The 13329-nt window shown below is 48.4% G+C and overlaps 1 protein-coding gene across 1 annotated transcript in view; it reads right to left on the reverse strand.

The window, feature by feature from the left end:
* The window catches only part of CTBP2 (C-terminal binding protein 2), a 132985-nt gene extending 120654 nt beyond the window's left edge, over positions 1-12331 (reverse strand). Inside the window, exon 1 of the mRNA XM_069020240.1 lies at positions 12187-12331. The gene's annotated coding sequence lies outside the window, so the exon portion shown is untranslated. The remainder of the gene's footprint in view (positions 1-12186) is intronic.
* Between the last annotated feature and the right edge of the window lie 998 nt (positions 12332-13329).

The following is a 13329-nucleotide window of genomic DNA, read 5'->3' on the forward strand; positions in this document are numbered from 1 at the left end:
GAACCACAGAATGGTTTGGGTTGGGAGGGGCCTTAAAGATCATCTTGTTCCAACCCCCTTCCAGGGGCAGGGACACCTTCCACCAGACCACGTTGCTCCAAGCCCCATCCAGGCTGACCATAGTCTTGGCTAGCTCATTTTAACCTATTGACGCTCTGCAAAATGTTTTGAAACCCTCAAATAAAGACCTCATAGTATAATGAAAAACTCTTGTATCATCTCTATGGGGAGCTGAAACTCCCTAACACTCCCTTTGCACAAAGTTTACACTAGGAAAAATAATTAAACAGCTATTGGACTGATTCTGTGCCTGTTCAGCAAATATCAGTGGCTTGGTAACTTCCTTATGACTTTACAGAGTTTCCTGTAATTCCCAGGGAATTACCAGTGTTTCTACACTTCCATGCAGGTTATTTCAGGGGTTTGGGTCTTGGCTTGTGGCACATGAACACGGCATCACTCACACAAGCCAACACCTGCACAACTCCCCAGAGCAGATCTTAGCTGCTGAGGGTATCCAAGATTCCAAAGGATGGTCACTGAAATCACAGGCAAACATCAATTTGTTAGGGAAACACTGTTCCAAGTGTCCTTTTCCTCTGCACCAGCCAACAGGGAAAGACAAGGTGTACATGGAAACTCACAGCAGGGTAGACTGGATAGTGGGAAGGAATTCCTCCCTGTGAGGGTGGGCAGGCCCTGGCACAGGGTGCCCAGAGCAGCTGGGGCTGCCCCTGGATCCCTGGCAGTGTCCAAGGCCAGGTTGGACAGGGCTTGGAGCAGCCTGGGACAGTGGGAGGTGTCCCTGCCCATGGCAGGGGTGGCACTGGATGGGCTTCAAGGTCCCTTCCCTCCCAAATCATTCCATGGTTCCCTGAGTCTGTGAAGCAGGGGTGACCTGCAGTAGCCATGAGCTGTGGGGCGGTTGCCCCGGACTTTGGGGTGCACAAACCTGAGCAAGGGGTGCCTGCCCAGCTGGCACCACACCTCCTCCTGCTGTGGGGCAGGGGAGACTGACAGGAGCTCAACAGGAGAGAGGATGGAGGTCAGGACTGCCTGAACATCTCAGCTTTACGTGGTATGCATCTATCCCAGGAAGCAATGTATTTTTTATGCCTTTTTTTTTTCTTCTGTCTGCTATTTTCAAGTCCCAAAAAAGCTACAGGACATGGAGCATCGTTATGCACACCACAACCTGAGCACAGCAGGCAATTTTAACATTTCAGCTGCATGCACAAAACCCTCTAACACATGTATATTTTATTTGATTTACTGCAATACTTTTCCTCCATCTCTTGAAAGTAATTTTTCTCTAAAGCGTAACTGCTTAATTGGCAAGTGTACAAAATATAATTACACTGCATACAAGTTACAATATTGCTTATGGGAATATCACTGTTGATGCATTCTGCTTTATTTTGTGTTTAATCTCTATTAAGAGATCTGTGTGAAAATAGCAAGGTACTCTTGATCTTATAAACATGACATGTAGTTCAGTCATTTCCCTGCCTACCCAAAGCCCAAACAAATGCAATTGAAAAGCAACAGAGAATTCCTGGGCTAGCTTGGCATGTCCAAGTTAATAAAATTCTTATATTCTCCTCTAAAGAAAGTGCAGTCCACAGGACACTTAAAAAGAAAATCCCCAACCTCTCCAGGCTGAGGTTTGTCACATCCATTACACTTTGAGACGACAGAAAGACGTGGCACATAGGAATACATCGCTCTGTGTGACAGCTTTAGGGGGGTTTATTACATTCCCCACAAGGACCTTTGCAATCCCATCTTTTATAATGAAAGGATAAAGAAGCAACACAGCGACGTGGCTGACTCGTGCCAGCGTGGGGAGCAGTGCCTGGTGCTTGGCACAGCAAAACCTCCCACCCTTTGTGCCCCTGGCTCTGCCAGCCAGGCCAATGCAAATCCCAAACTGCAGGAGAATGTGTCAAGGGAGGGTGAGGTTGGGTATCAGGAGAAGGTTCTTCCCCCAGAGGATGCTTGGCACTGAACAGGCTCCCCAGGGAATGGGCACGGCCCCGAGGCTGCGTTTGGACACCGCTCTCAGGGATGCCCAGGGTGGGATTGCTGGGGTGTCTGTGCAGGGCCAGGAGTTGGACTCAATGATCCCTGTGGGTCCCTTCCAGCTCAGGAGCAGCTGTGGGACCCTTCCACCAGCCCCAGAGCAGCTGCCCATGCTGTGAGCACTTACACCTGTCTGTAAGTCACAGGCAGGAGGAGATGCCCTGTGCAGGAACGGGTCTTGCTGCTCTGACAAACACCTACCATCAGCATGGTTTAAGTGCCTTAAAGGTTTATTTCATTTGCTTGAGTAATGAGATTAATGTGATGTTTGTTTGTTTAAGCTAAATCATACAAAGCCAAACATCTAAACGTCCTTAATTCGTGGCATTAGCCCAGGCTGTGTTACCATGTGAGCCCATCTCACTGTCCTGCTTTTAATTGCACCAACAAATTCCTGCTTTGCTCCGGTTCCTCTCCCAGAGGTCAGACAGCACAGGGACACCTCAAGCAGACAAATAAACCAATCAACATTGTCACTTTGACATTTTACCACGCTGCTTGTTTTCTCTGCCACTGGATTTTAACATAGTTTACTTCTACACCTAAAAACCCAGTGTAAACCCAGCAGATACAGACCTCTGTATATTTATTTTTAAATAGACATGTACCTCTGTGCATAGATACAGGAGTAGATACACAGGTACATAGGTGTATATAGGTGTATATAGGTATATACAGATATACACACATACAGAAGGGATATGAAACAATGTTCTTGCCATAACAGCTCCTGCATTCTCAAGCACCACACAGACCAGAGCCCAGTGATCCCACAGACCTCACCCACGAATGCTGGATGAGATGGGCAGATCCATCTGCAACCCCACCTAAAAGCAGAGTAAACCTGCAAACCTCCAGCTGTACATTCCCACTTCAAAATAAAAGTAAACATGCAAACAAACACATTGCTTTTGTACCTACCACTACCCCAGCACTGTACAATTAATGTTTAAATCTGAATTTGATCTGTTTTGATCAGTTTTCACTCTTCTACTCACAGGTTTCCCAACAGGGATAGTTATTTCTAATGTACCATGGTCACCAAGAGCTGGCTGGGAGTTTGAGTGAGTTCTGCACAATTAGATACAGCACATGACTTTCAGAAAAAGAAATCCTCCCTCTGTTCCTTCCTGCACCTAAATTAACTCTCAGCTGACCCAGGCATTAACCACAAAATGGACCAACACGGCCCCTGTGAACTTCTCACCCTGTGCCAAGTACCTGGTGTTGATACAGATGTAGCTCACCCCTATGACAGACACAAGGCAGTTTTTAAGGAAATGGTGGGAAATGAAGAACCCATCTAAGTACTCAAGATCCCATCCTGCAATCTCCACCTTCAGACAGAGGTCTCCTCTCTGCAAGTCACCCTCTGGAAGAAGATCTGTCATGCTGGTGCTTGGGCTCTGCAAACTCTTGGATGCTCTCATTTAAATGATGGGCTTTCATGGATTCTGAGGTCAGAAGAAACCCCCTTGATTTTCCAGCCTGACACACTGCACACTAACTTACCTAAATCAATCCCTGCTTGAGCCTCATTCACTCCAATGAACAAACATCCCTGAATTTGGCATTTCCAAAGATGGACAAATCACCAGCACCTTCAGCAGCCTCTTCCACCACCGTCACTGCTGAAACCATGGACCTTAGCTCTATTCTCTCCCTGGCTTCACCTTCCAGCTTTCAGGTCTTGTTAAAACTCTGCCTGCTAGGTCCAAGAACTCTTTATTATTCAATTTATTTTCCCTGTGACAACACTAATTCCCTTAATTAATTTACCTTCCAACACTCTCCTGGATAAGTCAGGCAGACAGAGGTCCTGGCCCCTTCCCCAGCATCCCTTCCTGGCTCCTTTGGCATTCCCACAGCCCTCCCCAGCCCCTTCTCAACAGGCAGCAGGGACAGGGTGGCTGCCACATCCCTCCCCCAGCCTGGCAGCCACCTGCCAGCGCAGACAAGGAGCACACAAGACCTTTGGCCATGATATCATATTAGTGGTGCTGGCTCGTGCCTCCTCGCTGCCCCACGAAGACATGATTTCTGCAGACAGCATCCTGGAGCTACGGCCCGAGTTGTTTGCTCTGAGATAGAGGAATTTACAGTTGGCCATCTGAGAAATATTACCTGCTCCTAGCCAAGCAGTACAAATTGCTGTCACCAGCGGTCACTCCTGTTTGTTATTTACCACTCTCCCAATCTTGGTGACATTTCAAGCTCCAGCTGCGGTGACTCTCTGCCTTATCACGGCTTGCTCAAACATTAAGCAGTGTGAGGACAGAAATGGGTGTTCAGGGAGGCTTCTGGAAAGCGTTGTTTGGAAATTACTCCTGGTTTTACCACGGGATTTTGAGAGCTGACACTCTCAGTTGTTCTGCATATCCCCAGTCCAAACAGTGCTGCTGTACCAAGCTGCATTTCTTGCTGAATTTTAAGGAAATAAACCCCTCTCAGTTACTTTTATCAATCCCATTCATGAGTTCTTTAAGTGAAAAGAGAGAAGTTGGTTCCCAAGGATGTGCTGCCCCCAAACCCATGCCAATGGGAACTGAGTGCATTGCCATCCTGCCTCCATCAATCAAATAAATCCTCAGAATGCTTGCCCAGGGCTCACGTGGAGCTGACAGGTCTGTGGTGTTCAGCCTGGCCCATTTACTGCTTTTCTAGAATAGCACAAGGTAAGCATTGCCACAGCTCACAGGAACTCTTCAGTAGTTCAAGACTTAGTAAAAAATTCACATTACTGCCTCTGTTTACTCTCTAAACCTCTTCAACAAGAGACACCAGGGCTGAAGCACAAAGGTCTGACTACAGCAGTGGCTGCTCAACATTCAATTCTACCACAATATTAACAGGGAATAAACATATCATCACTTTTCCCCATCAAAAAGTGTAATATTTATGATTTTTCTATTAACATCATGTTAATTTGCTCCGGTTCCTCTCCCAGAGGTCAGACAGCACAGGGACACCTCAAGCAGACAAATAACCAATCAACATTGTCAGTTTGACATTTTACCACACTCCTTGTTTTCTCTGCCACTGTTTTGCAACTCCAGCGTTCCACCTGCACTATCACCTCAGAGAGGAGAAAATAAAACTAAAAAGCTCCAGATGTTTATTCCTGGTTCTCAAAAAAACTGCAACCCAGTTTTATTTCTAACATCTTACAGTACTGTTTGTTGTTCTCATCACTACCAGCCACAGCTTCCCTCTGCATCCCTTTCCCCTTCCCTCAAGCTTTGATTTCTGTTCTCTGCTATTGATTCCCCACTCAGGCACTTGGGTGTGCAGACATGGACTGAATTGGTGCACCCCAATTTGGCATCCAGCACCTTAAAAAACCCAGACCCCCAGCTGGAACAGCAACAGGTGAAGGTGGCACAGACAAGCAGAGACACACAGCCAGATTCTCCCTTCTAGCACATCATTCAACTGAATTTTTTTCAGAAACAACCACAACATGAATCAGTGGCCACAACCTCACTGCCTGTGGCTAGACCAGAGCGAGATCTCATCCCAGCAAAGGGCAAAGCTGAAGTTGGCACAGGTATTCCAGCATTAAGCTTTGGGACATCCTAATTCCAGGCTTAATGTTGCACTGTACCATTTTAGTATGAAAAAAGGGAAGAGCTCAAACAAGTGGCAAATATAAAATCTACATGAGATTGTGCTGTAGGATCATGAAACTTCTGAGAACTGTGAGAACATGAAAACTAATGAAAAGGGTGTTTTTCCACATATGGAATTGAAATTAATGTCATCCACAACTAATCGCAGCAAAGCTTAAGGCTCTCAACTTTTAAATGTAACAACTACTATTTAGCCTAATTACTTTGCTTAATTTACTGACTCCTTCCAACATCCCCTCTCATGGAAAACCTGGTTTTCAACATAAAAATGACAAAAAACCTGACACTTTATGACAACTCTACAGTACCACCAGCATTTGTATTTGGCCTCAAAGATTTTTTTAAAGGGGAATTTATTTGCAGGGTTTTCCCTCCAGCTAACACAAATAAAGGACTTTCCCCACACTCCTGCAGAGCCCATGACACCCCAGGGTGTGACACCCACTGCCCTCACAGGAACTAGCCGTGGGATTCATTGCTGGTTTTGCTTATTTTCTACCCCAGCAGTGATGTTACCAGCTCCAACACCGTGCCAGCTGCATGGAAAACTACTGGATTTCCATCTCTTCCCTCTGCCTCTTTTGGGGCCGATCCTGCACTCCCTGTACACCTGCTGCTCTTCCCAAAACCCATCAGCATTTCAAAGGGGTTCATCCATGCTCCCAGCCAGGGTCCCTCACACCTTGCAGAACCACAAATTATAGTTATTACAGTAATAACCAAAGGCCAGGCTAATTTTGGAACATCCTACAATTTTGTGCCAACCTCTCCAGCACGCAAGCTCCTCTTTTTTCATGTGAATGGATTGCTAAAAAAAAGAAAGAAGAAGAGAGACAGCATCCATTACATATCTGTTATATTTAGCAACAGAGAATCCATCTGCATTATTCCTGGTCTCATTAAAGACTTGGCTCCTTGTAAATATTGTGTCTGTAATCCCCACGTTCTCCCTCCGCTCAGTGCTTCAGGGGTCTATTTCTGTAATAATTGGTGTGTGTTGTTGCACAGAAACAGTGGCTGAGTGTCTGTCAACATTGCACAAGTCAATGTACACAGCAGCAACCGCAGCACAACTCCTGTGGAAATCTGCTCCACGAGGTTCCTACAGCACCTCCTCAGAAAAATCGCAGCCAAGGAGCCCTGCACTCTACACCTGGGCCCAAAAAATGGTGGGATTTGGTCAACTTCGATTTGGCCACCGTGGTGGCAGAGATCCCACACTGCTCCAACTGCTGGTGGGGGTTAGGGAGAGGACCTGAGTGAAGCAGAGTCCAAAATTCAACAACCAAGCAGGTTTCTTTTAACCATATAAAATCTATATCCATCAGGAGGGATGGAAATTAGCCCAGGAAGAAGCAGGGCAGTTACTTTCAGCAGGACCACTGTTTTTTACTGGCTCAAAGGATACATTAAATCACTGCTAGATAAAGCTGGAGGAGCAAATCATTAATAATTAATATCTACAACTGATGCATTCAGGTAACTCGGGTTTTATTTGAATCTTACAGTAAAGGCCCAGAACAGATGGGACTTTATGGATGCCTATCGAGATGCCTACCTTGATCCACCCTGGAAGACCATGTATTTGAAAAACAAGCCTGAATTATCCAAAATAACCCTGTCATGCATGGACACATAGCTGCCATCAACTGTGGAGCAGGGGGACCCTGAAAGGTATTCCAGGAACTGTCCTCCCCTGGGAAAACCGCAGAGCAAGGATGAGCATTCAGGATGCCCCAGAGCATGCTCTGCTCCTGGCTGGGACTTCAGGATGGGCTAAAAACCCCATGAAAACCCCCAAAATTGGCAACCCCGCCAGGCAGCAGCAATGATGACCTCAGGGAAGGGTGGGTAGGTCCATCCAAGTTGATTCCAACCATGCTGAGCCCTCTCCACGACTGCTGAAGGGGTCTGACAGCAGCTCCTTACCCAGTCCCTGGGAGCTACACACATCTCCCCACCAGATAAAACATGAGGAACCCCCAAAACCACACCACCAATGGGAACGGAGGCAGTGACACACACAGCACTTCGGGGCATCCTCTGCAGCACCACAGCTTTGGTGTTCTGCCCCAAACGCTGCCCTTGTTCCTCACCACACTTCTCCTGACACAGGACACAATTACAGACCTCGGACCAGGCAAAGCAAACTCCATCCCACCCACACTGAACTCCAGAGTGTGCAGGTGCAGATGCAAAACTCTGGTTCCAACAGGTGTTTTTCCCCTCCAACTATTTCAGCTGTATTTCTTTTTAATAATCCCATGGAAGTTCCAAATAATGTAACCCAGGCTCTCATAAATCACAGCACATCCCAGGAAACGCTGTTTAAGGCAAAGCTGGGTGGAGCTTTGAGCTACTGGGTGTACTGGAAGGTGTCCCTGTCCATGGCAGGGGTTTGGAATTGGATAAGCTTTAAGGTCCCTTCCAACCCAAACCATTCTGTGATTCTATGAAAACATTACAGAGCAAAAAAACCCCACAAGCTTTGGCAGGAGGGCCCCCATGACCTTCCCACAGAGCGCTACTGTGCTCCCCCTCACCAGATCAAGTCCAACAAAAAGCAAACTCCAGTGTTCCACCTGCATTATCACCTCAGAGAGGAGAAAATAAAACTAAAAAGTTCCAGATGTTTATTCCTGGTTCTTAAAAAATCACCGGGGCTAATGGTGCAAGAAAGGGGAGTGCACACTTATAAAGCACCATTGTAGGACTAAATAAACGACACTGATTCTTCTATGCTCTGTCACCAAAACTCCTGCTGACTTCACACAGAATGTTATGTGGTGACTCCCTGGTAAAATGCCAAAAATCCTGATCTCCTCACCCGATGGAGCAGAGCAGAAGGAGAAAACACACGGGTGGCACAACGAAAAGATTTGGTTTTCCTGCCCTCGCTGCTGCAGAGGATGGTCATGGAATTTTTCATCCTTTCACCTAAATCTTATCTTATTTTGTTTGGCAAAAGAAAAGGAGGAAAAAACCCCAAACTATGGGAACATGGCATGAGGAGTGACAGTTGGCCCAGAAATACCTGACCATGACAAACCACATTCTAAAATTACATCTTTGTACCTGGGTGTGACAAACTTCATTTGAAATTACATCTTCCAGCACCACAAACAGCAGTGAGGAAAACACCAGTTCCTGCCTAAACAACTGTGTTATCCCAGTAACCACAGCGAAACCAGCAGTGACTTGCCAAAACCTCCCCTCCAAAGTTTCAGTGCTTCCTGCCAAAGGGGGAGACCAAAAATCACCTTGCACCACCTGTGAGCCCTGACCATTTCTCCTTTCTTAGTCTGTAATCTAAATGTCCTTCACAGCTGGGGCCAGGGGTCTGAAAAAAACCCCAATTTCTAGGGCAGGGGTAAGTGATCAGCCCAAGCTGAAGAGCTGCTAACCAGCAGCTCCACTCTCCACTTCTTTAACTTACTACAACCAGAATACAAAGCAAAGACAGGAATACTCACTAGATCTGATGTGGGGAGTAAATGTGACACCCATCAGGTTTTATGAGACAGCATCACCCACCAGATCTTAACAAAACACTTGCAAATTGCCAGTGCTGTGTTCTGAGCAGCTTTTCCACTTCTTCTCCTTAAAACATGAAGCCTCTTTCAATTCCCACAGCTAGTAAACAGCCCCAAAAACCCAGGGAAAATTAACCTACCTTTTCCAAATGGTTGGGCAAACCCAGATTCAGGGGTTTTTTTTCATTAGAATATTTCATTCTTGCCAGACTCAGCTGAACTGAAGAAGTTTTATTTGAACTGCAGCCAGCCTGATGGATAAATCAACTTTCCTGGCCAAAGGCTTCAGTATGTTACTTCCAGCTCATGCCTGGGACCTCAAATTTGAGGCTGATGTTTTTCCTGATACAAGGAATATTATCACCAGGTCCCAGTGACAAATCTCTGTACTGAAATGCCAGCGTTAAAGATGACAATTTGTGCTACAGTTCTTGCTGTGGGGAAATTCCTTGGAGTGTTTTCCATCTAGGAAAAGCAGGAGTGGAAAAAGGGCACACTTTTGCCCTCGGAGGAGTGGAGGAGATGAGAGGGAGCTGTCAGCAAAGGGGGCTGTGGGGTGGCAGGTCCATGGGGCATCGCGCTCTGGAGCCACCCTGCCAGCCAAGCCCCGGGATGCCACATTGGCTGGAAAACCTTAAAAAGGGGGAAAGCTGATGGCAAGAAAACATCATCTATGATTTGTACAATAAAACCCTGGACCAGGGAAGCATCTCAGTCTGAAATTCTAGGAGAGAAAGGAAAAGCCAAATGCTCCTGCAATCCATGCTTCTAAACACAGGAGAGTGCCACCACTCTGACTGAACTACCTTATTTTCTGTTCAGCTTTAGAAATACTTGGTTATAACTTTTAAAGGGAGAGATATTTTGATTGCTCATGACTGGAAAGAGCTTGGATCAAGTGAGGAACAGTGCACAGCCCCCAGATGCGCCCGGGTTTGCTAACGATGAAAGCCAACCTCTGTCCCCGCTAATGGCTAACAGGTGGGTTTCACAAATGTCTCCAAAAATAAAAAGCTCCTTTCTAAAAATACCACCCTGGATTCACAACGCCAGATTTTCCAGAAAAATACTGACGATAGCTGACGTTTCCCAAACAACCGCTTTTATGGGAACTTCGGGCTGCCCCTGCAGCAGAAAGTTTTGCGAGGCAAAGAACACAAATCCTTGTTTAAGACTCGAGCCCGTGGACGGACCCATTCCCTCAGCCAGCTCCAGAGCTCGAGCACAAATCAGCTTTATGGAAGTAACAGATTACAGAACACATCGCTACAAATAATTTTTTTTTTTTCCTAGAGGATGCGTAATTGAAATGTCTGCGATCCAACAATCACCTCTGAATTCATAAATACCTCATAGTATTCCAAACACACTCTCCTATAATGAGACCGTCTTCAATTTTCCTTGGTAAAGAGACCTTTAAAGAATGCTAAAGCAGGTCGGCGCCCTTATGCACTGATGGAAACAGGAACAAAAGCATTTTGTCACCAGGCATCTCGTCTATCATTAGTTTCCCCACTCTGCTTAAACAAACCTAAAAGTACGTGCCTTTTCTTCCTCCCTCCTCCCCAAACACCCGCAATAAGTGCGATTTCATCCCGAAGGAAAGCCACCATCTGTATGGAAACAAGGGACCCGTTACACCGAACCGTCACCGCCGATCGGTTCTTTCCTGCTCCACTAATGTTTTTTAAAACACAGGATTAAAATGTCATCCCATCCCTCCCGTTCAAGGGAGCCGTGTGTATTCCTCTCCTCTGGTCACGGTATACTTAATCAAGTGTGAATGATTAAAGTACTTCAATTAGAGCTACGTACATTCATTGCAGGCAATTCAAAGGCAGCGGAGAAGTGCAGCTGAAAGAAGAAATTACTTCTACTACTTTGAGATCTCCATCTCCTACTTTCCTCCTCCCCAGCACAGCCAGAGCCCTGGGACCCGGCAAAGTACCAGGCGCTAAGCTCCAGCCAGGATTTACCTTGGGGGCACGTCCCTCGGCAGGACAAAAGGCTATTCTTTCCCCCTCAGCAAGTCCGGCAAGTTGGGGGGGGGGATGTTATTTTCTTTTTTTTTCGTGGGGTAGAGGGGTGTGAAAAGAACAATCTCAGCGCCTAAATCCACGCACCCCCTCTGATTTTCCATTCTAGTGATACCAGGGAAGGGCTTAAAATATCCAAATCGAGAGGGAAAAATATACGTAATAAATAAATAGTGGGGAAATTATTTTGAGCTCTGGCGGCGGGGAGGGGGGGGATAAAAGGTGGGAGGGAAGGAGCGAGGCGCGGCCCCGCGGACACCGCGCACCTCCGCGGGTTAGAAGCGTGGAGAGTTGCTAAGTGACTGAGGGGCGAGCGCGGTTATCGAGGAGTAATAAAATAATTCTTAAAAAATTAAAATTAAAGAAAAAATTAAAAACACTAAAACCATTTTTTTTCCCAGAATAGACCTAAAATTAAAAGGGGAAAAAAAAAAAAAAAAAAGGCAATAACTAAATACACTCATCTCCCCCCCCCCAAAAAAAAAAAAAAAAAAAAAAAAAAAAACCAAACCATTTATAAACGCAGCGCAAGGCGGCGGCTGCTCCGCGTCCCCCGGAGCATCGGCCGCGCCGCACCGCGGGGTTCCCCCCTTGCCCAAACTTTCCTGCCGCCGCCGCCCCGTTAATCCCCCGGCAGATGTTGTCGGCGGCTCTCGGCACTAAGTAAACAATGCGGGGCCCGGCACAACAAAAGATTTCCCACTTCACCCCGCCGCTCCGCGCCCACCCGAGCAACTTGCGCGGCCGCCTCCCACCACCATTACATTTCCACCCACCCTCCCCTCCTTGGGGTTTTTTTTTTCGCCTCCTCTGTCCCCCTCGCCGGTGAGATTGACTAAAGCAAAGATGTCCTCGCTTTTCCCTTGTCCTTCTCGCCGGGAAGCGCAGCCGCCGCCGCTCCCTTACCTGCTCCCGGCCGCCGCCAGCCCCGCGCCGCTCTTCACCGCCGCATCCCTTCCCGCATCCACCGCCGGGCTCTGCTTGCCGGAGATCCACCTTAAAAACGCCACCCGCTCGCACACCGCACAAAAAAAAAAAACTTAATCCTTCCCCCCCACCCCCCTTTCCCCGCTCTCCTGCTCCGCCCGCCGCCGCGCCGGGAGCGGACGGGGGCACCGGAGCCCCGCAGCAGCAGCGGAGAGGATGCTAATTGCAACTTGGGGGGGAGGGCCGCTCTTCCCCCCCCCCCCTTCTCCTTCCTCTTTTTTTTTTCCCTCCTTCTTTTTTTTCCCCCTTTTTTGTTTGGGTTTTTTTTCTTTTTTTTTTTTTTTTTTTTTTTTAAGCCAGAAAGTGCCCGGGCGGCGTTGGGCGGAGCGGCCGCTCCCCCTCGCCACGCTGGGTGAGCGGAGAGCGAGGAGAGGTAGAGGCTCTCACTGCCTCGCTTTTTTTTTTTTTTTTTCCTTCTTCTTTTTTCCTTTTTTTTTTTTTTTTTTTTTTTTTTTTTTTTTTTTTTGGGCAATAGGCGGGGTCTCTCCTTGCAAACCAATGACACAAACCCACATGGACCAGCCTCGCCCCCTATAGATACTCTTCACTACAAATAGGCTCTCTCGGGGGATTAGTGGATCAGCTAAAGTACAAACAGACGCAGCGAGGAAGGGGCGGGGGGGCGGCGGGAGGCGCCGGGGGGGTGGGGGGGGACCGGCCCCGGGACCGTGCGGGGAAGGGCAGAGGCTCGGCGGGGCTCCGGGGGCGCGGAAGGGGCTCCGCGGGGCGCGGCGCCTGTTGCGCTCGGCGGAGGGCGGGGGGGGGGGGGGCGCGGGCAGGGGCGGCCGCCGCCGCCGCCTTTGTTCGGCCACCCGAGCCCAGCGCGCCCGGCCCGGCTCCGCGGCAGCCCGGGCACCGCCGCCGGCCCCGGGGGGACGCCCGGCCCGGCCCGGCCCCGCTGCCCCGCGCCCTTTGTAGCGCGGCCCCCCCCGCGCCGCGCTCGCATCCCACCCGCCGGCCCCGCACCGCGGCCGGAGCGGATGCGGCGAGGCCGGCGAATAAAGGCCACCGGGGAATAGAGGCCACCGGGGATGCGCGGCCGGCGCTGTTGACATCCCCGCG

Source organism: Aphelocoma coerulescens, chromosome 6, assembly GCF_041296385.1.
Source record: "Aphelocoma coerulescens isolate FSJ_1873_10779 chromosome 6, UR_Acoe_1.0, whole genome shotgun sequence".
Taxonomy (NCBI): domain Eukaryota; kingdom Metazoa; phylum Chordata; class Aves; order Passeriformes; family Corvidae; genus Aphelocoma; species Aphelocoma coerulescens.